Source organism: Manis javanica, chromosome 3 (assembly GCF_040802235.1).
Source record: "Manis javanica isolate MJ-LG chromosome 3, MJ_LKY, whole genome shotgun sequence".
NCBI classification, from domain to species: domain Eukaryota; kingdom Metazoa; phylum Chordata; class Mammalia; order Pholidota; family Manidae; genus Manis; species Manis javanica.
This window is the reverse complement of record NC_133158.1, coordinates 213504060-213529533: the sequence shown is the minus strand read 5'-3', so window position 1 is coordinate 213529533 and position 25474 is coordinate 213504060. Positions and strand designations below refer to the sequence as shown.

General features: G+C 51.8%; 1 long non-coding RNA gene across 1 annotated transcript; it reads left to right on the top strand.

The window, feature by feature from the left end:
* The first annotated feature begins 12677 nt into the window (after positions 1-12677).
* LOC108402361 (uncharacterized) lies at positions 12678-18738 on the top strand. The gene is made up of 2 exons (XR_001854412.3): positions 12678-13479; positions 16215-18738. It is a non-coding gene; the product is annotated as an uncharacterized lncRNA (long non-coding RNA).
* The last annotated feature ends 6736 nt before the right edge of the window (positions 18739-25474 follow it).

Sequence of the window (25474 nt, the reverse complement as noted above, 5' to 3'; positions counted from 1 at the left end):
AATTCACTGTAGAATTTGAGATTGGCTGTTACTTTCAGCACATACAAGGGGAGACCCAAGAGGGGGGCCTGGGGTGGGGCTGCCTCCACATCTCTGAGAGAGGGGCCACGGCTCCCTCCCAGGGAGCACATCCACCCCCAGGGACTGAAGATGGAAAGTGCTCGAGCAGCGACAGCAAGGCTGAGTAACCACCGGCTAAGAATCCGACATCCAGCCTCCATGTCATGTCAGAACATCAGGACCTGTCCCCAAAATAAGGCTCTTTTTTTTCACCCCTTTCCCTCCTATTGTGTAAATTCCCACACACATTCCCTCCCCTCTGCTGGACCAGGTCAAGCCCCTGACCTCTGAGTCTTTCCTTCCTCAAGCCCTGCCCCCCGGTCCCCTCAGCAGACACACACATTCCCGCTGACCCCCTCTCAGCTCTGTCTGCAGACACATCCGACACGGGTGTCCCTGAGGACAGGCAGACATCTGGGGAGACGGCAGGGATCCAGGGTGCCCGGCAGAAGAGGAAAACAGGAAGGTGCTGGTGATAAGAACAGAGTCTTGAGGGAACTGGAAGAAAACTTTGAAAAACAGCAGGTTTGGAGAAATCCTGGCAGAAGAGCAGCAGTCCCCACACCCCAGGATGAGAGCCGAGCTGGCCCAGAAACACCCTTTGTCACAGCGCAGGGACGGAGGACACGCCTGGGAGCTGCTGGGAGCCGCTGCTCGAGGAGGCTGGCCGTGCAGTCTTGCAATATGGCATTTACGAAGGCCTGTTTCTTTTCTCTTTTGCACAAACACAAATCTGGAAGGTTCCCACGTGCTGAGGTGCCTGGGGAGCAGCCCAGCTTCCTTTTCCTGAACGTGCCAGGCACCCTCCTGCCTCATGGCCTTCGCACTTGCCTTTCCTCTGCCTGGAATGCTCTTCCAGACACTCCCATCAATCCTCTCCTTATCTTCCATGGATCTTTTAGTAAAACGTTGCTTCCATGGGCATCCTATTTAAAATTGCAGTAACACCCTCCCCATCCTTAGTCCCAGGCCTGCCCCCTAACATTTGTAGAGCTGGAGCAAGAGTAAAAATGGCAGTTCCTAAAATACAGGCCACCCCCTTTCTCCTCCCAACCCCGTTTCCACCCCACACTTTAGGGAGCTTCACAAATGCATGTGAACACCCCAGCTACACCTCCAGCAAGCAGCCACCCCTGATCACAGCTCAGGCTCAGGGTATACACACCTGGGTTCCATTCCACTCTCTAAGGTCAGACCCAGGGGAAGTCCAGACAGGCCCTGAATGTGGACTCAGCACCATTTAGGCAGGCACTGTTGAGGTCCTGGATAACCAGAGAGTGGTCTAGAAAGGGGGTTCAGGCTCCCAGGGGTGCATCCCTGTGGCCTGGCACACTCCTCACCCTGAGTGTGGGGCTAAAATGTGGGGTTTTGAGCAGGGGTCCCTCTTGCCCAGAGCTAAAGATAGGACCCTTGCTTGCTTTATTTTTCCCCATATGATATACTATATCTTATACTTATTTATGTGGCTTATTGTCTGATTCCCTCCAGTAAACTGTAAGCCCCGTAGAAGGCAGGGATCTGTTTTGATCACTATTATATGCTCTGTACTTATAACAGTATCTGTCACATAGTAGTTGCTCAATAAATATTTGTTGAATAAATAATGGATGTGGGGGCTTCAAGATGCCAGGATAGAAGCCAGGCCGGGGGACCCCTTGTCTTCATAAAACTTTTTCCTACAGAGGGCTTCTGACACCACAGGTGATCTGGTGCGTGCTGCCAAACTTCCTTTCAAATCTACAAACCCTAGGGAAGAAACTATAAGGTTTTCTCCTTTAGAAGATAGCTGAAAAGAGGCAGCAGTGTATTTTAATTATGAGCAAGATATTTACTTCAATATCCGTATACTCAGTGAGTGTGTATTGTGACAAAGACTCTCTCCTTGGCTGAACTTCACTCGGCCTCCTCTGAGCCCTCCTCTGAGCCTCGGCCTCAGCGTGGCCCCCATCCTCTCTTTGGAGTGCCTCGCTCAGTTTGAGCAAGAATCCTCCTGAATTGGTTTAGCAAGAATCCCCCAGCCCTGGTGTCCTCTCCTAGTGACTTTCCATCCACTGACGCCCCGCCTGCTCCTTGGCTACAAATCCCCACTGGTCCTTGTTGTGTTCAGAGTTTAACCCAATCCCTGCCGCAACACTCATGCCCCTCACTTCAGTAGTCGTGAATAGTCTTCCTTACCATTTTAACAAGCATCAGAATAATTTCTCTTTAACAATTAGGAATACAAAAATCTATTAGATAGGGCCCACAGCCTCAGTGTGCTCTAGTCAAGTGGGGAAGTCAGATGCATAAACCAATAGCCAAATACAAGATAATGAGTATTGATTCAGAAGTACAGTCAACAAGAACGCCATGGACACCCATATGAGAGGGCAGTTAACGGAGCCTGTGTGAGTCAGAGTCCTGTAGAGAGGAGTGACATGGTCTGGGCTTTGAAGGCTGAAGAGGAGTTCCTGCTTTCTGGACGCTCAAGAACTAGCTGCAGTAGCATAACTTTTGTACATTAAATGATGGTTAATATATATGATTTTATGTTTGTAAAATACATATATATGCACAAAGAAATAATTTTCTAAGTCTAGTGGGATATATTGATTAAAGTTAATTAAAAATTAATAGTAATGACATCAGAGTAGAAGGATATACAAAAAATCTTCTGACTTTTTGTATAAAATAGCACATACATTGCCCTTCTAGTCAGAGAACATTAAGATAATTAACAGGCCACATGCACACACCCAACGTGAGTTTTCCTCCTGGAGATGGGGTAGCAGGCTTAGGGCCAGCAGTGCCTGTACCAGGACAGGCCGCTTGCAGGCAGTGTCAGCAGGAGACCCCTTCCCGGAAAAGGGGGTGCCACCAGCCACGGCGAGGCGATGAGGGACCGGCGGCTGGCCTGGGCAACCCAAGCTCCCCGCCAGGGCAGGGCGCACGTGGAGTTAGGGGGGAAGAGCAGGCCGAGGCCACACTGGGGGCTGGAACTACGGGTGGAGGCTTCGTCCTCTGACCTACTGGGGCTGGGGGCCCAGGCAGGGCTTGGGGTGCAAGCCAATGCAGGAGGCTCTGCGTGCGCCGGAGGACTCTCCACCCCGTCACACACGACAAGACGCCCCTGCGGACCTCCAGTCTCCTGGCCGCCAGCCTCGGGTCGTTCAGCCGCCAGACACGGAGGTGTTTCATGAAACAGCGGGAGGAGGCGGCGGCGGCGGGACCTCCTGGGCGGAGGGAGGGGGCGCAGGCCCCGCCGGGAGCGCCCCGCGAGCCTCAGGAGGGCCCGCGACCCGGCACCCGCGGCGCGCGGAGGGGGGAGCTTGCGGGACGGCGGGGACGCCGCGGGGTGGGGGTTTCCAGCCGCCGTGGGCCGCCTTTCCCCCTCCCTGGAGGCGCCCCTCTGCCCGCACGGCTCCTACCGGGCCCCCAGGGCGGCCTCGCTAGCGCGGTGACGGCCGCTGGGTGGCGCTGTGGGCACGGGCGGCGTCGCGGTCGGGGCCGAGGACCGGGCTCCGCGGAGACTCCGGGGCGCCCCTGCTGGCCGGACGGAAGCGGGCGCACACCCGGGACGCCTGCTCGTGGCGGGTCCCCGAGGGGCCCAGGGGAGGGGTCCGCGGCCTCTCCCGAGGCGACAGGGCAGCGGTGGTGGCTGTGCAGAGTCTTGTGGTCCCGGAAGCCGGTTCCTCGACGTTGTAGGATCCAAATTTCTCTGGCTCCGAAGCCCAGTAGTTTCTGTTGTTTGTTGTGTGGACAGTGCACATTCGTGCAATGAGTAAAAGCGGGAGAAGGGACGGCGGACAGGGAGGAGGGAGGAGAGGAGACAGGCCCCGACTATGATTTCAAGGCCGGTAAACGACAGGGAGGTCAGAGCCAGGGGAGGCTGGAGACGGCCCTGCGGGTGCGCCGCCCAGGGCTGCCTGGGCTGGGCAAGGGCCCTGGCTCCTCACTCCCAGCCTGTCAGAACCTCAGCTGGAGTCGCTGGAAAAGGGGCACACAGACCAGTGCCCTGCCCATCTCCAAGGGAAGAAGCATAGCGGGCAGGGACAGACTTCTAGAAATTGCTATATGCTCCCTAAGTGTGAAGAATGATTGATAGCCTCACCCTAATGATCACTACTGGCAAAGTCCCTGCCCAGTTATCTACAACACCTCCCAGAGGTGGCAGAGCAAAATCCCCCAAAGCCACACTCCCGGCTGCGTCGACATGACACGGGTGGGATTCATCTGTAGTGTGGACACCCGGCAGCCAAATTCCCATAGTTTGAAGGATTTTCAGCCTGAGGCCATATGAGGGCTGGGACCAAAAAGTGGGAAGGGGTGCCCAGACTGTGACCTCCCTGTCACGTGGGCCCCGTTTCGGAGGTTACGACACCAGAAGACGCCTGCCAGCCTCGTCCGTCTGTCTCTTCTGCCTGCCCTCCTCCTCTGCTGTGTGACCCTCCTTGCTGCATGTGTCCAAGGCCCTACAGTCCCCCTTCACCACTGACAGATTTCTGGCCATGACAGGGTGACAAGCAGCAGAAGTCAGAAAGGAAAAAAGGCAGGGCACAGTGCCCCTGGGGGAGTAACTGCGTGTTTATAACACCCTCTGTACTTTGTGTTCCACACACTCAGGAGACAGAGCCCAGTTTCAAACATGGGCAACAGGCGTGAATAAACATTTCACAAAGAGAAGATATGTGAATGGTTAATAAGCACATGAAAAGATGCTCAGCATCATTAGTCATCAGGGTAACGCAATTAAAGCTGCGATGAGGTGCCCTGCGCACCGACTGGGTGATTACTCTGAGAGACAGCGCTCACCACGTGCTGGTGAGAAGGGGGACGACCGGACGCCCATGCGCTATGGGAACACCAGTGGTACTGCTTGGAAACCAGCTTGACGGTTTCTTATAAAGTTCAGGGCACACCTACGGATGCCTAGCCCTTCTGCTTATAGGTACTTACCCAAGACAAATGAAAATATACACAGACACACAGACTTACACCCGAATGTTCACAGCAGCTTTTTAAAATAATAGCCAAGAAATGGAAACAACCCAAACTCCATCGACAAGTGAAGGGATGGACACATTATGATGACCGATAGGATGCTGAGGGAATGACAGGCTGTGGCTTCTGGGGCAAAGACATAGAAGACATGCTGGCTTCTGTCTTGCTCTCTGATGTGTCACTCGGAAGCCAGTTGCTATGTCGCAAGAACAGATGGGGAGACAAGCAGCCCAGATGGGGAGACACTGCGGCCCCCTGCGTACAGCAAGCGCCAGCTGGCCAGCCACACGAACCAGCCACCTTGAAGCAGATTCCCCAGGCCCCGTCAAGCCTTCAGATGACAGCCCCTCCTCCAGGAGGGCCCCTGAGCCAGAGCAGCCCAGCTCCGGCTGATCCGCAGCTCCTGCGCCACGGGAACTGGGAGGTCATCAGTGATAGCTGGTGCTTTAGTCTACTGAGTCTTGGGGTCATCGATGGCTCAGCAAAAATTGACTAATGCAGGAGGTGCTGAGTAGAAGCCCTAGAGCTGAGACAGAAAGCTGAGGGCCAGTCGCTGCTCTTCCGCTTAGTGTCACTTTACTCTTTGAGCCCTGTTGTCCTCGACAGCTCAGGCTGCTGTCACAAGTACGCCATCGACTGGGCGGCTCAAGCAACAGACATTTATTCTTACAGTTCTGGAGGCTGGAAATCCAAGGTCAAGGGGCCCACAGATCCAGTGTCTGGTGAGGGCCCACTTCCTGGCCTTCTGGCAGCTGTCCTCTTGCTGTGTCCTCACGTGCAGAGCAAGCACTCTGGCCTCTTCCCCTTCTAATAAGGACATTCATCCCATCATGCGGACCCCGTGTCATAACCTCATATAAGCCTAACCACCTCCCAAAGGCCCCACCTCCTAATACCATCGTGTGGGGGTAGGGTTTCACCATATGAATGAGGTGCTGGGGGACAAACATGCAGTCCTTAGCAATTGTATTTTTTTAAAAAACCTCTCATGAAAATAGCATTTGCCTCCCGAGTTTGCTGAAAGGCCCAGGTGTGTATAAAGTACCTAGCACAGTGCTAGGCCCAGGGGGGAGACGTAGCCACTGCTGGTTGTCATCTCTGTCAGTCACCCTTTTCTGCATTCTCCCTCCTAAGGACCGCATGTCTCCTCTGTCAATCGGACTTGGACCACCCCCCTCCAGGGTTGTTGTGGGAGTGGAGTGGGAGCGTGTGTGTGGAGAGGCCTTGTAAGCTCCAAAGAACCGCAGGAGGGCTGTGATCAGCTCTGCCCGGCCTGTCTCGGGAGGCTGGGCGGAGCAGGGCTTCCTCTATCGGGTCAGCTCGGACGCCCGCCCACAGCCCTCGGCATCACGTGGAAGGAAAGCTGCAGAAAGGCTCTTCCCCACTGCTGACATCAGGCCCACACACTGTCTTGCCAAAGAGTTGGGGCTCTATAAAGCTCAGACTCCGGAGTAGAGGAAGGCATGTGATTCCACGGTCAGGAGACACTGAGGGCAGCGCATGGGCCAGAGGTCCACAGAGGAAGCAGAAATGCAAACGTCAAAGAACTTGGCAACGACTTCTGAAGAAACCAGCAGAGTTCTGCTGCGCCGTGGGGTCTGTGCCCGGCGCTGAGCTGTCCCTGGACACCCGGCAGCGGCCACGCTCTCCCCAACCTTGACCCTTCCTGTAGGTCCTCTGACCTGGGACCTGACCTGGGGCGCCTCGGATGAATCATGCTTGACAACACGTGAGGAAGTATGCAAACTGGGAAGGAGAAAGACAAAAGAAAACCCCCACCATGACTCGGTCAAATTATGCCTCCAAGTCCCTGATTCTGAAAGTTTCCCTCTGTGAAAGTTTCCCTCTCAAAATCTGGATTTCTTTTTTTTCTCTTCTATTCCTTTATCCTAAAATACCCAGACAAAGCCATGCGTGAACACATTTTAAGAGCAGGCTATGCATGAAGGAAACCCAATGACGTACAACCACGTAAACTGACATGTATGCATGTTAGGTATATGACATTGGATGACAAAAGCATGTCACAAAACCAGGGCATACAAGCATTCAAATAAACCCCAGAATAAGTAGAACCAAACAATTATCATGTACAGTTTCATAATTCACAATAACACTATTTTTTTAAAGGCAAAATAATAACATGTACTCAATTTTGGAAATGTTACCTCTGGGAGAAAGGGGGGTAAATAAGGAAAGCATATACATACAGGTGATGCGATTTTATGGCTGACATTGCTATTCGTAAGTGGGGTAGCAGGTCACCCTCTTCATTATCATGCCCATAAGCCACGTGGTTCTCACATTCTCTTAAAATCTGGAATCTTCTATTTAATTTTCCTATAATAGTTTCCCTAAGTGAATTTGAACACATTAAAGAATTTTGAAAAATTGAAAGAGAAAATCCTCTCCACTCCTACCGTCCTATTTGTATTTCAGCTCCCAGCCTTCTAAAAGAAGCTGAAGGTTTCCTTGAAGGCCAGTTATAATCATACTGTCCATACTTCTGCTTTCTGCTCTTTACATTGTATCACAAACTGATTTCCAATCCAAATCATCTAAAAAATCTTCAAAATTATCCTTTTGCATGGCCAAAGGAGTAGCTATCATTCTTAATGAAAATTTCAAGAATCCCACTGACTTCCGTGTAGCATACATGAGCTTAATAGAAATAAATGTGCTCTTGAATCAGACTTCTAGGGCTACCATAAGAAATTACCACAAATGGGATGGCTTAAAACAATAGAAATGTATTCTCTCACAGTTTTGGAAGTCCGAAGTCCAAAATGAAGGTGTCAGGAAAACCACACTCCCTTCAAAGGATCCAGGGAAAAACTCCTTCCTTGCCCCTCTCCTAGCTTTTGGGGACTCTTGGGGATCTATGGCTTCCCTGATCACTCTGTCTTGATTCCTCATCCTTCTCTGTGTGTCTCTGTGTGTCCTCTCCTCTTATAAGGACACCGGCCATTGGATTTAGGGGTCACCCTAATCCAGTACAATTTCAACCCAGTTACATCTGCGAGGAGCCTACTTCCAAAGAAGTTCACACTCTGAGGTTCCGGATGAAGGTGATTTGGGGAGACACTGTTTGCACTGCCCCAGCTGCCTTCTGCAACCACCTGAAACATCAAAACCCAACTTCCAACAAGGTAGCAATGGACTGCCACGAGTCAACCAACCGCACTGCGCTGGCGGTGGGCTCCTCATCTGTACTGCAGGATGTCTGCACTGAGAGCGACCTTGAAAATCTTTCCAAGCTTCTTGTTTCCTCAATAAGGAATTGTACGAGGCGAATGGTAAGGTGATTTATTCCAGAAAAACTCAAATTTCCAGTTATATTTAGGGAGTCCTCCCCAGGCCAATGCTAACTGGTCCTGAGATAAAAATCCAACTACATACCTAGGACCTTTTACAGGATTGTACTGCTTATCTACTGCTGAATAACAAATGAGCTTACACTTCCTACCTTAAAACAACACACATCTATGGTCTTATGGTTTATGCAGGGCAGGAATCCAGACAGCTTTGCTGTCTCCTGCTTTAAGGTCTCTGGCAAAGCTGCATTCCAACTGCTGTCTTATCTGAGGCTCAGGTGGGCAAGGACCTGCCTCCAAACTCTCTTACGTGGTTACCAGGAGACTCAGTGCCTTTCGGGCTGTTGGGCTGAGCATCTCAGTTCCTAGCTGGCTTTCAATTGGAAGCCAACCTCAATTACTTGCCCTGGGGCACAGATTGGGTGACTTGAACAACAGAAATTAATTTTCTCACAGTTCTGGAGTCTGGAAGTCCAAGGTCAGGGAGCCAGTGTGGTCGGGCTCTGGTGGGAGCCTCTTCCTGGCTGGCAGGTGGCACCTTCTCATCTCACTGTTGTCCCCACATGGTCTTTCCTGTGTGTGCTTTTTTGGCACCGACATTTCCTCTTCTTATAAGGACACCAGTCAGACTGGATTAGGGTTGGCGTTAGTGGCCTCATTCAACTTAATCACCACTTTTATGAGCTTTTCTCCAAGTGCAGTCACACTCTGAGATACAAGGGGTTGGGTCTTCCACATAGGAGACTGGGGGGTGAGGTGGAGGGACACAGCTTAGCCCATAACCCAGACTTGACCTCATGGTGGCAGCCCTCGCTGTCTTTGGCGTTGAGCATAAGACTGGCAGCTGCAGCCATCCGTGGCCCTTGGACCGAGGCGCATCCTGCCAACGGCCTCAGCTCAGGAGATCCATCCTGGGGGACGGCCCAGCGACCCGGGGGGAATGCCGTAGCCCTGTGTCCTGCCACCGCCCCACACCTTTACTCGGGGGGCCAACCCCAGTAACGCAGGTTTCTGGAAGGCTGTTTCCTGAATCCACAGATTCCACTCACTCCTCAGGGCCCTCTGGCCCCACGTCCTGGTCCTTCCTGACCTGCTCCTCAACCCCATTCTCTAAACGCGGCCCTGTAACTCAGCCCCACCTGACCTCACCGTGACCGCCCACCCAGCAGGCCGCAGGACAGACCCCAGCAGGCGCAGACCCGAGCACCCAGGGCTCCCTGGAATGCGGGCTTCATGCATCCCCCTCCTGGCTGTCCTCCTTCCCAGCTGCTTCTCCTCCTTTTCCCCCCAAGGACGCCTACTCACACCCCTGACCTCTCAGGCTTGGGGAGTCCTCACGCTCACTCCCGGACCCGTTTTTCTGGCTGCTCGCCCCCTCTGCTGAGCTGGAGCAGCCCAGCAGGGTGAGATGGCACCAAATGCTGATGACATGCAGATCTCTATCTCCTGCTTGGCTGCTGTGACCTCCAGACACAGCTGTCTACGCAGGTCGGCTCCAGAGTTTAATGAGGCGTCTCACCCTGGACATGCCCCAAACTGAGATCTGGGTGTACTCCAAGGAGCTGCCTCCTCTGACGTCTGCCCCCAGCTTTGTGGCGACTCTGTCCTCCCCGTTGCTTAGGCCAAAGCTCTAGGAGTCTTCCCTGAGCGCTGTTTCCTCTCGCGGTGCCCACCAAGTCCACCAGGAAGGTGCAGCGGCTCTGCCTGTCCCGCTCACCGCCTGTCCTGTGGTCCCCTGGCCTGAGCACCGACCCCGCGCAGACAGCCCCGCCTCCCGCCTCTGCCCCACTCCCCTTCGTGGCCCTCTCCACCCAGCAGCCGGGGCACACCTGCTAAGCCTCCGTCACATCACAGCCCTTCTCTGTTCAAAACCTGCCCACAGGTCCCACAACAGCAAAGTATAAGCCAAGGCACAGGAAGGGGGCTGCAGGGTTGGGGGGCCTGGGGGGAGCATTCCTTGGGTGCTGGGTGTCAGTGTGGGAAGATGAAGGGCTCTGGAGATGGGTGTACTGAGGTTTGCCCCATGGTGTGAATGCACTTAATGTGACTCAACTTATTCTTTAAAATGGAAAAAAGGTAAATTCTATGTGTATGTTACCACAATAAAAATAAAGATAGAGGTGACAGATGGTCAGTAGACAGATACATATATATATACATACATATATACATATAGATACATAGATATAGCGATAGATAAATAATAGATTGGTGAAAGATACAGATAGGTAGACAGATGATAGATGTGATGATGAGGATAAATGATAGATAGATAGATAGATAGATAGATAGATAGATAGATAGATAGATAGATAGATAGATAGATAGACAGATGATAGATTTCTTAGAAAGAAAGCAAGCCCAGGCACTCCACATTGCCCCGCTTTCCCCTGCCTGCCTATCTCCCACGAGGCCCCACCGCACACATTCTCCCCCAGCCACATAGACACCTTACTGTTCTTCGGACACACCGGGCATTCAGGGCTTCTGCACTTTTTAATCTCTCCTTTGAAAACACTGTTCCCCAAATATCTGGATGGCTCAGCTGCTCAATTCCTCCCACTCTGGCGGGATAGAGGACCTCCTTGCGCCATCTGCAAACCCAAGCTGAAACTGCAAACCCAAGCTGAAAGCCTTGCTCTCCATTGCTGTTTCCATTCACCTTTTCCTGCTTTATTTTTCTCCAAAGCTTATCATCATCTGACACAATATTATTAAAATTTGGCTTTGTTTATTGTCTGTTATCTACCACTGCAATGCAAGCTCCGCAGAGTTGAGATTTTCATCTGCCTTTATGTACTGCTGCCACCCCAGCCCCTAGAAGAGTGCCTGGCACAGAGCAGATGCTCAATAAAACGTTTGACTTAGTACTCACTGTGGCACTGACAATCTTTTTTTAAAAAATAGAAAAATTATAATTCATGACAATATGATGATCATTCTATACAAATCTTCTGCAAACCATACCAAAAAAAGTGAGATCATAAGAGCAAAATAGAAACAAAGGGAAAGATAGACAAAGTGGAGGTGGCTACATACATTTGACTGCAGACACGTAAGTTATGTATTCACATGGATAAGAATGGAAAGAAATGAGCAAAATGATAATTGTGAGGATAACAGCACTTTTTTTCTTCCAAAAAAATTAGCATCATTATTAATTAGAGTACTCAGAATCTACTAGGTGCCAGGTAATAGTCTAAGCTAATCGTAAGTATAGTCTCATTTGATCTTCGCAAAAACGAGCCCTACACTCTGATGGCAAGAAGTTAAGGAACTTGGTCGGGATCACACAGACAGCCGTGCAAGCCAAGCCAAACTTACATCTGACTCACACCAAAGTATGAACCAATTTCTGTCTGAGTCAACTGCAACCACAGTGACGCTGCATAACTGAGCACCCCCAACCTTGGCATTGCCTCACCTGCTTCCCCGTTTTCCAGTGAACTTTTTTTTCTTATAATAGAGGTATATTTCTCATGCAAGACTCTCTCAAAAATGGAAAAGGACCTCCAGTCAACTGTGATTTTGCAGATCTAGACTGGGCTGAGCTGGGCTACTTGCTTCAAACGGTTCGCGTCAGCTCCTATTTGTTCTGAGGCCCATGCTGAGGGGGCAGAGGCCCCCGGGGGGCATGTCCTAACCCATGTCCTGCTCTCCTGGTGGCCCTTCTCCTGTCCACGCCATGCTCTTGCCTGTATGTGTCCTTTTACTCAGAGCATTGTTCCCTTACCTCTTGTGAAGACTTGGGACCTATGCTGGTTTTAAAAATTCAATAATCAGAGCTGTTAAATATCTAAAAACAGAAACACAACTAGAAATGGAAACCATGTAGGCGATATGCAGAGCATTAAGTGACCCCTTGGTGCCTACAGGTTCCCTGCTAGGCACTCCTGAGTGCCCTTTTTTAGAGGGTCCCAGGTGGCCTTGAAAGCTGGGGAGGGGACATTTTGGCAGGTGAGCTTTAGGGCTCTTACCACTATGGAACGATTTCACCATATTACAACCCTAAGAGCACACCTCTGTCCCCAAATTGTCATCCCTGGAGCCCAAAAGCCCTTCCTAGCCGCACTCCATTGCTCCTCTCCTCACCGTCCCTTACTTTCTCCCAACAGAGAGGCCACATATGAACTGTCACTTGTCACAGTGAACTTTTTTTTTCTTATAATAGAGGAATATTTCTCATGCAAGACTCTGAAAAATGGAAAAGGACCTCAAAGCCGCCAGCGCAGGGTAGCCTGATGACCTCTGACGTGACAAAGACAGCCCACGGAGTGAGGATGGGCCCGCGGGGCTGCTGTGGGCCACCATGTAATCCTCCTCGTCACCTCTGTGAATGGCGCCCCCTGTGGCCGTGCACTGAGCAATCTGCACAGCTGGTCAGCGCATCCCGGAGGCCCAAGGAAGGTACATATGGGGCACTGACCTGTGAGAGCAGCGCAGGCAGGCCCTGGCCCCAGATGGGGCTGGGGGACCCCACAGGCTAACGAAAGGAGTCCTGTCAGCTTTACTAGAAGGAAGGAGAGAAGCGAGGAAGGCCTGAGAGAGATGGTGTGGGCAGGCCACCAAGGAAAATGAAAGTATTTAACCCTTTCTGCCTTGATTTTCACCAAATCACAAGGTCCTCAAAGGCGAGAGGGCAAAGTAAACACCAGGAGGCCTGACGTCCCAGGTTAGGGATGTGCACCTTGACCCCCTGTGGGTATTGGCTGGAAGCTGGGGCCTGCAGAGGACTCCGGACTCGGGGTCAGGCCTCGTTTGCTATCATACTAAAAAGGAGGTTTCTGGACACTAAGCGCCCAAGACCAGGCAAAATGCTTCGTGTCCCCTTTATCTCGTGACTCCCAGACCCCCAGGCTGACAAGGACGTGCTCTCTTCCTTCCTCTGCGGCACTGAGGGGCAAGTGTTCTGCTCTGTACCTGCCCGATGGAAACACTAAAAAGCAAGCAGACCCTGTGGACCCCGGGGACTCCTGGGGGCGGTTCTTCAGGAGCCAAGGCGTCTCCTTTCTCTGCCAGACATACCTTCTGACAAAGGGGATACAAACCTCGGTGAGAGACAAGACTAGACAATGGTCACAGCTTCGTCCCATGTCCTCCCCAGGGAATATGTGACTTACTGCAGGTGAGGTCCTGACCTCTTGGGGGCTGGTGATTGGCTGAGGGGCCCCCATGAGCAAGTCCCTGGACTAGTTCAGCAGGAACGGGGCTGGGGAGGCCAGGATTGAGGAAGGAGGCCCAGATGAGCAATGACATGCCCAAATGCAGGGCCAGAAGCAGCGCCCTGAAAAGGGACAGAGATTCAGCAAGACCCTGTCTCTCCTGCCCGGGGCTCCCGTAACCCATAACTGGCCCCTTGACTGCTGGCAAGGTCCCCACCCAGCGCGGACAACCGATCCGACCCCAGAGGCTTCAGAGAGGGAGTGTGCACTTCCCGCCACTGGGATCAATAAAAGCTTCAGGGAAGAGATGCATTTATTCTTAGCCTGGAATCCCAGGGGGAGGAGAGAGGCCATGGGTCAGAGAGGAGGGCACCGCACACCACCATCCTGGTGGCCCTGCACAGCCTGCCAAGTCCACGCCCCTTCCCGGGACCCCTCCTGTCTCCAGGCCGGCCAGACGCCTGGTGGGGCAAGCCCTCCTGGGCCTGAGCCAGGATTCCCTGTGCTCCCCCATAGCCCTCAGCCTGCCGCAGTGTGTGTGCATGTGTGTGTGCACACCTGCGTGTGTGTGAGAGAGATGTGTGTTCATCTGTGTGTGTGTGCACGTGAGATGTGTGTTAGTCTGTGTGTATGTGTGGTGTGTGTACCTGTGGGAGGCGGGTGTGGGTTTGGGCCTGTGGTGGGTTGTGTGCTGAAGTGCAGTTCGGCAGTTCCCCAACTGGAAGTCTCCAGCTGGTGGGTGGGCTGGGGCCCACTCTGCTTCCTGGGTGCCCGGCCAGCCCTGGCATCTGGCGCAAAGGAGGCTCCCCCGCCTGGCCTTGGTTACAGCTACTGCCTGGTCTGCTGAACCGCAGCCGGATGCCCTGAGCCTGTCCTGGATTTACTGCTGACCACGCTGGGTCCCTGGGTGATCATCTCACTCCCTGTGCCTCAGTTTCCTAAAGAGCTAAAAAGGTCTTATAGGGTGGGTTGGTATGAAGACTGAATGCCATTCTGCTGAAAGTGCATATTGACTATTATTATCATTTATATTCAATTGTTATGTATATGTAACATACATTTTTAAATCTACCTTTGAGAATTCCTAAGTCCTTTCCACCTTGAACCCAGAGAATTCGCTTCAGTGACTGAAACTGAGCGTATGGGGATGACCTGGCCTCAGGCTCACAGCGACCTGGGATTGTTCTGGAAAGACAAAGCAATTCCTGTCACCAATTTGCAGCTCGAGCCACAGGTCAGGCTTTCAGAAATCCATAAAATATTTAGGACAGATCTTTGCTACACCAGACTTTGCACAGTTGGTCAGCCTGCTTATAAATAAATGAATATCATTGTTTGTAACAAAAAAAGAGGATGAGACACACATGGCTTCATTATGCCACCCTAATGCAGAAAGGGGAAGGGCAGGTGACCTCATGAAGAGTCTGATGTCAGAAGTCTGAGAAAACAGGCTCTTGTCCTTAGAGAAACTCTCTGCTGCCCCCCCTGCTTCCAGGAAGTGGCTCTCGGGTCTTGGTGGCGAGTGTTGTACCCCCACCCCCACCCTGGGTGCTGTACTGCCCTGAAGTTGTGTCTGCTCTGGAGGCCATGGTTTTGGGAAGATAGTGGCAAATAGTCGGAAGCCCTACCAGGATGGTGTCAGGCCTGGGACCCACACCCCAAGAGCATGAGCTGAGGGAACCAAGGTCTGACGTAGACATCCTCTGGCACTGGCATCCTTTGATGTGTGTGGCAGCCTCACCTGGTCAGAAAGTGATGTTTGAGCCTGGGGCACGGGGCAAGTGAGGCAGAAAGCCAACCCCGTATCAGGAAATTCAGAGGCCGCGTGAAGCAGCAAGCATCCTGGCCCCCAACTGCTCAAGCACAGGGCCAGGGACCACTAGCTGGGATTTTATTATGCGTAGAAAGTGCCACTGCGTTGAAAGCCTTTGACAGTGGGTGTGTGACCGGGAGAGCAGAGAGCCTGTCAGGACCCCCTGTGTCCCCAGTAGCCAGTACAGTACAAGGCCCCAGTCATGAGGGAGGTGCCTTTCGGTTTTAAAATTACTTAGACTCTCTCAAGGACTGTAACAAATAAATGATACTGCTACCAGGAGAGGCTTTGCCGCTGCGGTTCCACACCCGTGGGGGTACAAATATCCACTAACCACCCTCTTGCACTCGGGCAGCAAACAGCCCATCACAAAAGGCACAAGAGGTGGGTTGTAACCACATGTTTTTGCCCAGGTTGCAACATATTTTCTGCCAATTCCAGACCAGCAAACACCTTCTCGGTAACACCAGCCCCAGACGAGGACCGGAGGGCAGGCTCTGCTTACAGAGAGCTGAGCAGGCTTTTCATGTTTCTCTCTTCCTGCCGTTAATTAGCTTCTACTATTAAACTCTGTGCAAAATACCTAATGACCAACTCCCAAACCTCAGAAACATTCCAGAATTAGGAGCAGGGAGAAAGAGGCTGGGGAAAGAAAATGAGATGGCAGGGCCTCATAATAATGAGCCTGTCTGGGGGCCATGACTTGGCTAGAAGGTTTACCTGGTATAAGGGGGCGAATTGTGTCCCCTGCAGATTCACATGTTGGAGCCCTAAGCCCAGGGACCTCAGAACATGACTGTATTTGGAGATAGGGCCTTAAAGAGGCAATTAAGTTAAAATGAGGTCATTAGGGTGGCCCAATCCAATCCGACCCTGTCCTTATAGGAAGCAGCGACCAGGACACAGCCGCACAGAGGGAAGACCACCCGGGGGCCCGGGAGCAGACGGCCCTCTGCGAGCCAAAGAGCAGGCAGGCCTCGGGAGAAAGCACTCCTGCCACCCCCTTGCTCTTGGCCTTCCAGGCTCCAGAACTGTGAGAAAATACATTCCTGTTGTTGAAGCCACTCCATCTGTGGCATGTTATCATGGAAACCCTAGAAAGCTATTGTAACTGGGGTATTTCATTTCATCCTCATTCATTTCATCCTCATGACCACTCTGATCATTTTCCTCATTGTGCAGAAGAAACTGATGCTCAGAGAAGTCAGTTGATCCGTCCCAGTTCTCACAGTGAGCCAGTGGCAGAGCCAGGATTGGTATCAGGCTTTCTTCTACCACTTTAAGTTGCCTGGTAAAACTAATGCTCTACTGAAGGTTCCCTAGGAGCTACCCTGGGCAGATCAACGGAGGGCACTCCAGGGGAGGCGTTTCTTGCGAATACCCTGATTCCATATGGAGACCTGGCTGCTCTCGGTTGAATCTCCCGGATGTGCTTCACTGGCACCCATGGCAGTGTCGCCTGGGCCCGCAGCTGACTGCAACCTGATGGGCAGAGCTCCATCAGGTCCTCGCGTGGGCTGAGAGCCACACAGTGCCCAGCCGGACCTCCCGGGAAGCAGCCGGGGATGAGGACGGGCGGCCTTTGCACTCTCAGAAGGAGACACTAGCTGCTACATGGACCCCGATCACAGCCCCCAGCCTCATGGATATCAGAGAGTGGGCCCCTTACCTAATAACTATGACGATGACCATCCCCCACAGCTTCCATCCCACGGGCACTACGCTGGGCACTTGAGCGCGGTTACTTCTCAGATGGACATCCACTTGGGAGGTGAGTACCTTTCCTGTACCACAGATGATGCAGAGAATGGAACCAGGGCTTAGGAAGTCGAGTGACTTGCTCAGGGACACTCCGACAAGCGAGGCACAGAGCCCAAATCCCAGCTCCCAAAGCCTGTCCCTGCCTCTCGCCGGGAGGATTGATGACACATGGAGGCACACCTGCGCGGCTGACTAGTACTGCTCCTCAGGGCACCGAGGACACCCCCGAGAGGCCACTGAAGCCTCATCATGGGGGGATCCCTTACAGGAGCTGGGAGACCTCCAGGGATGGCAAGCCCAGCACCCACCTGATTACAGGGGAACCTAGCCAGCAATGGTCCGAGGATGGCTTCCTGCCAGCCACTCCCCTGGCTCCTAGCACCCTTTCTTTCAGCCCCACAGCCCTGACGCACACCCCAGCAGGTAGCCAGGGGCGTCGGGGATCCGTCAGCATCTGCACTGTGACCTTGCTGTTTGTTGACACTGTCCCTGGAAACCCCAGCATGATGACGGCCTCCGTCAGGTGAACACCTGCGTGGTGTCTGGTGACATCTGTGCCAAGAGGTGATGTCAGTCGTCCGAGTGCACCTGGAAGGGCAGGCTGCCTGAGAGTGGCTCCAGATCCACAGTGCTTCACCCAGGGACTCAGGTTCTAACTCTGGTTCAGATGAATCTCACCCGTGTTATTTCCCTAGGCCTCATCCTCCTCAAGGCTCCATTAAGGGGTTAAGCTCAAAGAAGACTGTGTTTGAGCCAGTGCTTTGATTGCCCTCCCTGGGTCTCAGCTGTGATGCGGACTAGCTGCTTCAGGCTCCTTGTATTAGTCAGGTCCTCCGGAGAAACCGAACCCACAGGATATACATGTGTATATAGAGAGAGAGACAGAGAAACAGGAGGGGTGAGGGGATTTACTCTAGGAATTGGCTCCCACAGTCATGGAGGCTGAGAAGTCCCACAGTCACCCATCTGCAGACTGGACAGCAGGAACTCCAACATCTGAGGGCAGGAGAAGATGGTCATCCCAGCTCAGGAGAGAAACACTTCACCCCTCCTTTGTCCCATTAGGGCCTTCAGGGGACTAGACGGTGTCCTTCCTACAAGTGAGGACTGATCTCTTTTCTCAGTCTATTGAATCAAATGCAAACTAGTTTCTTCCAGAAGCCCCCTCACAGACACACCCAGAAATGAGGTTTTACCAGCCACCTGGCTTCCCAGAGCCCAGTCACACTTACACATAAAACTGCCCGTCACACTCCTACAGGAGAATCAGAGTCATACGTTATCCCTTTCCCCAGTCATTCAGCCAACATCTGCTGAGTGCTTCCTATATGTGAGCCACGTGTGGGAACAACTACCAAGCCCTTGGAAAAGAGTAGCCTGGCCCTCCATAACTGGTTTACCCTCCCTGAAGGATGCGATGCAGCCCCCAGGCAAATTCCAAGGCCGTGGAGGTTTCCCCAGGTTGGGCTGACAGGTTCACACCTGTCTCTGCACCCAGATCCTAAATGTCTTATCGATCATGCTTGCCATTCAGTTCCCGGTGCCCAGTATAGAGCCCGGCACATAGTGAGCAAGATAAATACACAAACACTGCCTACCTGAAGAACACAGTCTTCTTATATTACTACGAAATACATTGTGAATGAAAGTCAAACGTCACATGCATTTTTTTAAGATGAAAACTTTGGTGCAAAAGTGAGGGAGGGAAAAAAAAGTGAGGGAGGGATGAATAAGTGGGTCACAGAGAGCTTTAGGGCAGTGAAACTACTCTGTGTGATACTATAACGGGGGACACGTATCACTGTAAATGTGTCCAAACCCATAGAATGTATGACATCAAGCGTGGACCCTAACCCACGCTACAGACTCTGGGTGATGGTGACAGGTGGGTCAGCGTCAGCTCACGAACTGTAACAGACGCAGCCCTGTGGCGGAGGCTGTCCCTAGTGGGGAAGGCTGGGGGGTGGGGAGCGGCAGGAGCACATAGACCACCTCCATTCTTCCTCTCCATTTCGCTGTGAACCTAAAACGGCCCTAAAAAATAAAGTCTACTGAACAATAACAAACAAGAAAACTTCAGGGCAAGTTAACTTTCCAGGCAGGTGTGTTTAGAACATGTTCCCCCAGACCCCCCACTCAGAAAGCTTCGGGAGCTCCAGCACAGTGACCATGCCCACTGGGAAGGGGCCCCTGTTCCCTGCCCAGCCCCAGCCCAGAGCCTGCCTCTCCTGCCGGCCGGGGGTCCTCTGCCCAGGCCCAGCCCAAACTGGACGGGGCCCCGCACAACACGCCGACAGCACTGCCCTGATTTGCTCACTTTAGCTAAGCGGGGTCAGAATTTCCCAAAGGACTTTTCCTAAAAAGAGAAATGTAGGAGAGAGAGGGGAGCAGCCTGCCATGGGGCAGGTGCAGGGCGTTCTTGGTCAGGCAGGGCTGGGGCAGATGAGGCCTTGTGGGCTGAAGGGCAGCCAGGCAGGGGCTGCCCTGTGGGAGAACAGAACGCAGCCACAGGTGACAGAGGGAGGGAGCCGAAACGATGCAGAGGTTGAAGGCCAGCGCTGCTGGGCCACCACACATGCTTCCTGGGAGCAGAAGCCTCAGGCTCCGCAGTTCCCCAGGCAAGACCCTCAGCTGCCTCCTGCCCCCCAGCAAGGCCTTCTCCTAAAGCCCCACAAGGGTCTGACCTCACCAGGATTCCTGCGAGCTCCAGTGTGTGTGGACATCAAGCAAGGGGTGTCCTACGTCTTCAGAAAGCAAGCCCCCCTCTCCCACCAGCACTCCTGCTTCTGGAGATTTGCAGCACCTCGGGGACAGCTTGAAGCATCCAAAGGCCGCAGAAATGGAAGGTTTCCACCTATTTTACCTGGATCTAAAGGAAGGGAAAGCCCCAGGTGAACACCTAACGCACAAGGGAGAAATAGAAAAGCATAAAAGGGCGGACTTAGCAAGCACAGGACCTGCTCTAACTAACTCAGGTTTGTCCCAGACGCTCAGACCATGGTCCCTGTGCTCCCTGGTCTTGAGCTGAAGCACTGGTGTACCCCAAAGGCTGGCCCGGACTCAAGCAGAGCCCCCTTGCTCTTGGCTTCTGCCTACATCTGGCTCAGTGCTACCAGCAGGCTCCAGGGACGACTGGTCACACTGGGACACTGCCTCCCGCACGTCAGCCTCCCTCGGCTGGCCAAGGCTCCATTCTTTTATGGGTTCACGCACGAACCTTCCATGAGGCCCCTGTTCCAGCACTGAAGGCCACTTCTTGCTGAATGGAGGGCAGTAAGCTGAGCTGGGATTAAGGGTGCTCCCTGCCCCCCATCAAATTCAAGCCCCCCTCAGCTCTTGTTGCAAAACTCACCAACTTCTCCCACCTCCTCCCCGATGACTGATCCACTACTTCACACACACATGGGGGATGATTAATCCTCAAAAAATGCTTCTACATCCAGTCACAGATACAGATACCAATTAGAGGAGGGCTTCTCTCCCACACAGATCCCTAGACAAACAGACAAGGAGGGAAGGCCCGTACAGGCGATCGTGGGGAGGAAACGAGGAATGATTTCACGTCCCACTGTTTCTGAAGCCGACAGAGAAATTAGAGCATTCCCGCGGCTGAGCTCACAGGGATAAAATGAGGCAATGAGTGTGCACTTGAATGGGGACAGTTTACTCCTTACCTTCCCTTAGCAAAAAGAACCCATATTAAGAGACTACTCCTGCCAGCAGACAGTAATAAAATTTTTGTCCCATTTGGACCATGGGCTGTGCCAAAAATAATTGAGAAGCCCTGAACTGGGGGACGTCCATATTGTCACTGCTCCTGACAGCTTAGCTGATTGGATGTTTGGTGCTCATGGCTGACAGCATGGACGTGCCTTTCGATAGCCAAGTCAATGGGTCTGTTGCTGAGGGAAATTGATAATCAGGACAAAACTGTTCTGAAACATTTCATGAGACCTGCAGTAGATTCATCAATTCTCTGTAAGTCAGACCCTCTTCCAAGCTCCTCAGTAGCCCTGGGGTGGTGCCAGGGGACCCCTTGTGCTGCAGGTGGTGGCTGGGATCTCAAACACGGAGGTGGAAAAACGCTGGGCTGAGGCAGGAGGCTTAGCTGCACAAGCACATGTGACACGGGCAGACCACCCAGCCTGCCCTCGGTGTTCCCCGGGGAAGAAGCCAACCGCACAGGGCTGCTAAGAGGCCGCAGGAGGAAAGGGTACGGTGAGAAAGTGCCTCGCGCTGAAGGAGCCACGTGGGTGTAGGCCTGCTCTCACGTTCTCTGGGTGCTTCCGCTTTGGAGGCTGAACGGCAGCGCGCGTTCAGGGATTGTGCCCTGTGCGGGGCACTCAGGGCCTCCCCTGTGCTAACCCCCTGCCATGCCCTGAACTGTATCCCCCCCAATTTCATACGTTGTATTTGGAGATGGGGCCTCTGGGAAGTGATTAGGTTTAGATGGGGTAGTGGGAATGTCCTTCCAAGGAGAGACCCCCGAGAGCTTGCTTCCTCTGTCTGTCTTCATGCGTCCGCGTGGACAGAAGGCCATTTGAGGTCACAGCAAGGAGGCCCTTTGCACCCCAAGGAAGGAGCTCTAGCCGATGCCAATCTGCAGACTTGAGCTTGGACTTCAGAGCTGTGAGAAATACAGTCCTGCTGCTGAAGCCCCCTGATCTATGGTATTTTGTCGGGGAAGCCCACACTGACTGAGACGCTTCCCTGATCTCACAACAGCCGTATAATGTCAGCGCCCCTGTCCCTGCCATTCTGCAGCAGAGGAAAAGGAGCCCCAAGAGTTCAGTGCATTTGTCCAAGGCCATGTCCACCAACTGGGACGCGGTGTAACCAGGATTATAAACTTGCAGCAGAGACCAGAGAAAGTTCTCCTTAGCTGTCTCTCCTCCCCAGCACCCAGCCGGACTCTGTCTCCCAGCCCAGCGGCGCCAGGGAGTTTTCCTCAGCAGAATGTGTGTGAAGCATTCTGCTCACAGGCTAGGGTAAAGAAGGGGCATCTTCTCATTCTCTCCTTTGGACGGGGCCTTTGGCAGGGACCTCAAAGCCCACGTGGGGGACATAGCAGTGCGACGACAGGGAGCAGCCTGAGCCCCTCCGGGGCACCACAAAGCAGAGTACATCCCCCTGGTCAGCTCTCACTGGTCTCCCACGTCAGTCAGAAATGGCCTGCTTTGGGGATAGGTCTGTTTGTTACAGCAAACCTATTACTTATTTTTGAGAACTTGCTGGAGAGAAGACTGTGTTTTGGGTTATGCAGTTGCACCCCTTTGGTGACACTGTGGGTAAATACACATTTCAGATTTGTGGATAAACATATATTTCATCCTTGCGGATGCCTTTTACATTTTAGATCAAAAGAAAAGTCACTGTGAACCAATACGGGAGTCTGCTTAATGACATGGAGGCCTGCAATTCAAAATGCATTAAGGTAATGGCGGGATGGAGGGAGCGAGGGATGGACAGGTAAATGGAGAGACGTGCAATAAAGCAAATGCAGTAAAATCTAGGTAGTGAGCATACTGGTGTTCATCAAAAACTCTCTTACTTACCCCAACTAATATGTCCCCAAGATTCCTTCTTAACAGGGACTACTGAGCCCTCTGTTGACTACAGCTGCAGCCAGCAAGTAGGTACAACCATTCAGGCAGGCTTAACAGCATAAGGTTAGTTCTAAACATGTATCAGCAAGGTAACCAAACCAGTATTAAATGTGAAAATAAGGAAGATATTTGTTTGCAATATAAAAACCCAAATGAATGCCACCTCCAGTTACAAACCAGGAAACCAAAGATATTTTTTAAATGCATATAAGAAAGCTCATTGGCTATTGCGCTCATCTTTGAGGAAATTTACTTTGATCACTAACATATGCAATCTAACCCAGTATGGCTCATAGCAGAGTCCCCTTTGAACTTCCAGTCTCAGCGTAGCACCTGTGCATACCAGCCTGTCAGTTCATGTTTGCTGGGCAAGTGGCTGGCTGTTGCTCCCTCACTGTTTTCTGCTCCACGACCCTGTTGAGACTCATACAGTGAGAAATGTCCCCAGGAAGTTTTTTTCTCTGAGGTCTTCTGCAAAAGTCCAAGGCAGCTGTCTGCTGTAGGACAGTGTTCTGGGCGGAATTGTGTCCCTCCAAAAGTTGTGTGTTGAACCCTAATGGCTAGTACCTCAGAACCTAACTGTGTTTGGAGACGGGACCCTGAAAGAGGTGGTTACACTAAACGAGGCCACTCCCAAACACCCTGATCTGATCTGACTGGTGTCCTTCTGAAACAAGGCGATGAAGACACAGAGAGAGACCCCAGAGAGGTGTTTGCACACAGAAGAGAAGGGAAGTTGAGCCCATTTCTGAAGAACAGTTTTTGTGAAGTTGCTTTCAACTTACATTTTGTTCTTGTTTTCTGTAACCAGAATTTATATTCCACCATAGTATGAAAATTTTCTAAGACAGCAAAGCTGAATTTTACAGTGAGGTTTTTGATGAACACAGGTACACACACCCACCACCTAGATTATACCAGGAACATTTCACTGCATTTGCTTTATTGCACGTCTCTCCATTTACCTGTTCGTCCCTCTGTCCCTCCATCCTGCCATTACCTTAATGCATTTTAAATTGCAGGCATCCATGTCATTAAGCAGAATCCTGTATTGGCTCACAGTGACTTTTCTTTTGATGTAAAATGTAAAAGGCATCTGCAAGGATGAAATGTTTATTCATCCACAAATCTGAAATGTATATTTACCCAGTGTCGCCAAAGGGGTACAACTGCGTAACCCAAAATCCTATCAAGATACAGAACACAGTCCTCTCTCGAGAAAGTTCTCAAGCCTCTTGTCAATCAACTCCCATCCTCACCAGCCCCAGAGGAAACGATATACTATTGTAATTTTTGTTCCTCTATAGATTTGTTTTGCTCCTTCCGGAACCTCATTTCAAAGGAACCACACATTATGCATCTTTTATGAATAGTTTCTTTCACTCATCGTGTTTTGAGACCAATCACGTAGCAGTAATTTGACCTCTTTTTGTGCGTGGGAAGTAAATTGTTAAATATGCCATGGCTTGTTCATCTGTCCTCCTGCAGATGGATACCTGGTCTGTTTCCAGTTTTTGGCTAATATGAATTTAAGTCACCATGAATTTCTTGTACAAGTCTTTTTGTGGCCATATATTTTCATTCTACTGAGTAAATATGTAAAAATAAAATTTCTGGATCATAAAGTAATGGTATATTTAGGTTTTAAAAAAAGCCCGCCAAGAAGACAAGCAGTGATTCTACAGCATCTTACCACGCTGATGGACAGTGACTGTAATGGGGTGTGTGGGGGGGACTTGATAATGGGGGGAATCTAGTAACCACAGTGTTGCTCATGTAATTGTATATTAATGATACCAAAATAAAATAAATAAAATAAAATAAACCTGCCAGAACATTTCTTAAACCAAGGTGGCTGTGCCTTTTTATTTTCCCACCAGCAATATACAAGATCTGCCATTGCCCCACATCCTTGCCAACATTTGGTGCTGGCAGTGATTTTAACAAGACCAGAAGTTTCTATATATCTGGTTCTGGACATCAGAAACCGGGAGGGACTTTGTCATCACTGAGCATGTATCTGTGGGCACCGTGGTTGATGCACCGTGGAGACCTGATTTAAATGTGTTTCTCATGACTTGTGAGGAGGCCGAGAGAAGTGAAGCAATTGTGGGGCTAGATTCAAAGCCAGGTTTCTCTGCCTCCTTTTTTCCCCCTCCCTTGGCTCGGACTAGTGAAGCGAGAGGGTGTTGCAGGCAGACACCCAAGGCAGGGGAGTGTTGTCGGCTTTTTCCAGTGCTCAGAGCCCTCCAAGACCCTCAGAAGATTCTGGTTCATGGTGGCATCTTTTGCTTTTGGCCCTATAGGTTTGGATGACCTGTGGACAGAGGCAAAGGGGAAAGGAAATCCTCCTCCCAACAGCTGCTTCCTTCCACCTGCTGGAGGTCTGGGAGATGAGCTCCCAGACCCATAAAGGGCCTGGAGGCAGAATTAGGGGCCCAAGAAGATCTTCAGAAGGTCCTGCCAGCACTAGGCGTCCAGGCCTCTGAGGGAAGGAACCTCTGGGGCCAAGCCATGCAACTCAAGCTCCAAGCACAGGTCCACCTGGCTTAGATAATATCCCCAAATGGGCCCTTTGAGCCCGTGGGAGCCAGTTCCAGGTGGGAAGCACCCGGACGTGAGGGACTGCATCAGTGCTGGAGTTTGGGACACATGGGGAGAAGGCAGAAGGGAGCTGCATCTGTTTAGTCCTCACAATTGTATGAGGTAGGGTAAAAAACAAAATTCAACCAGTTTGATGACTTGGTTGGCTGCATGAAGTGATCTGTGAATCCGGCA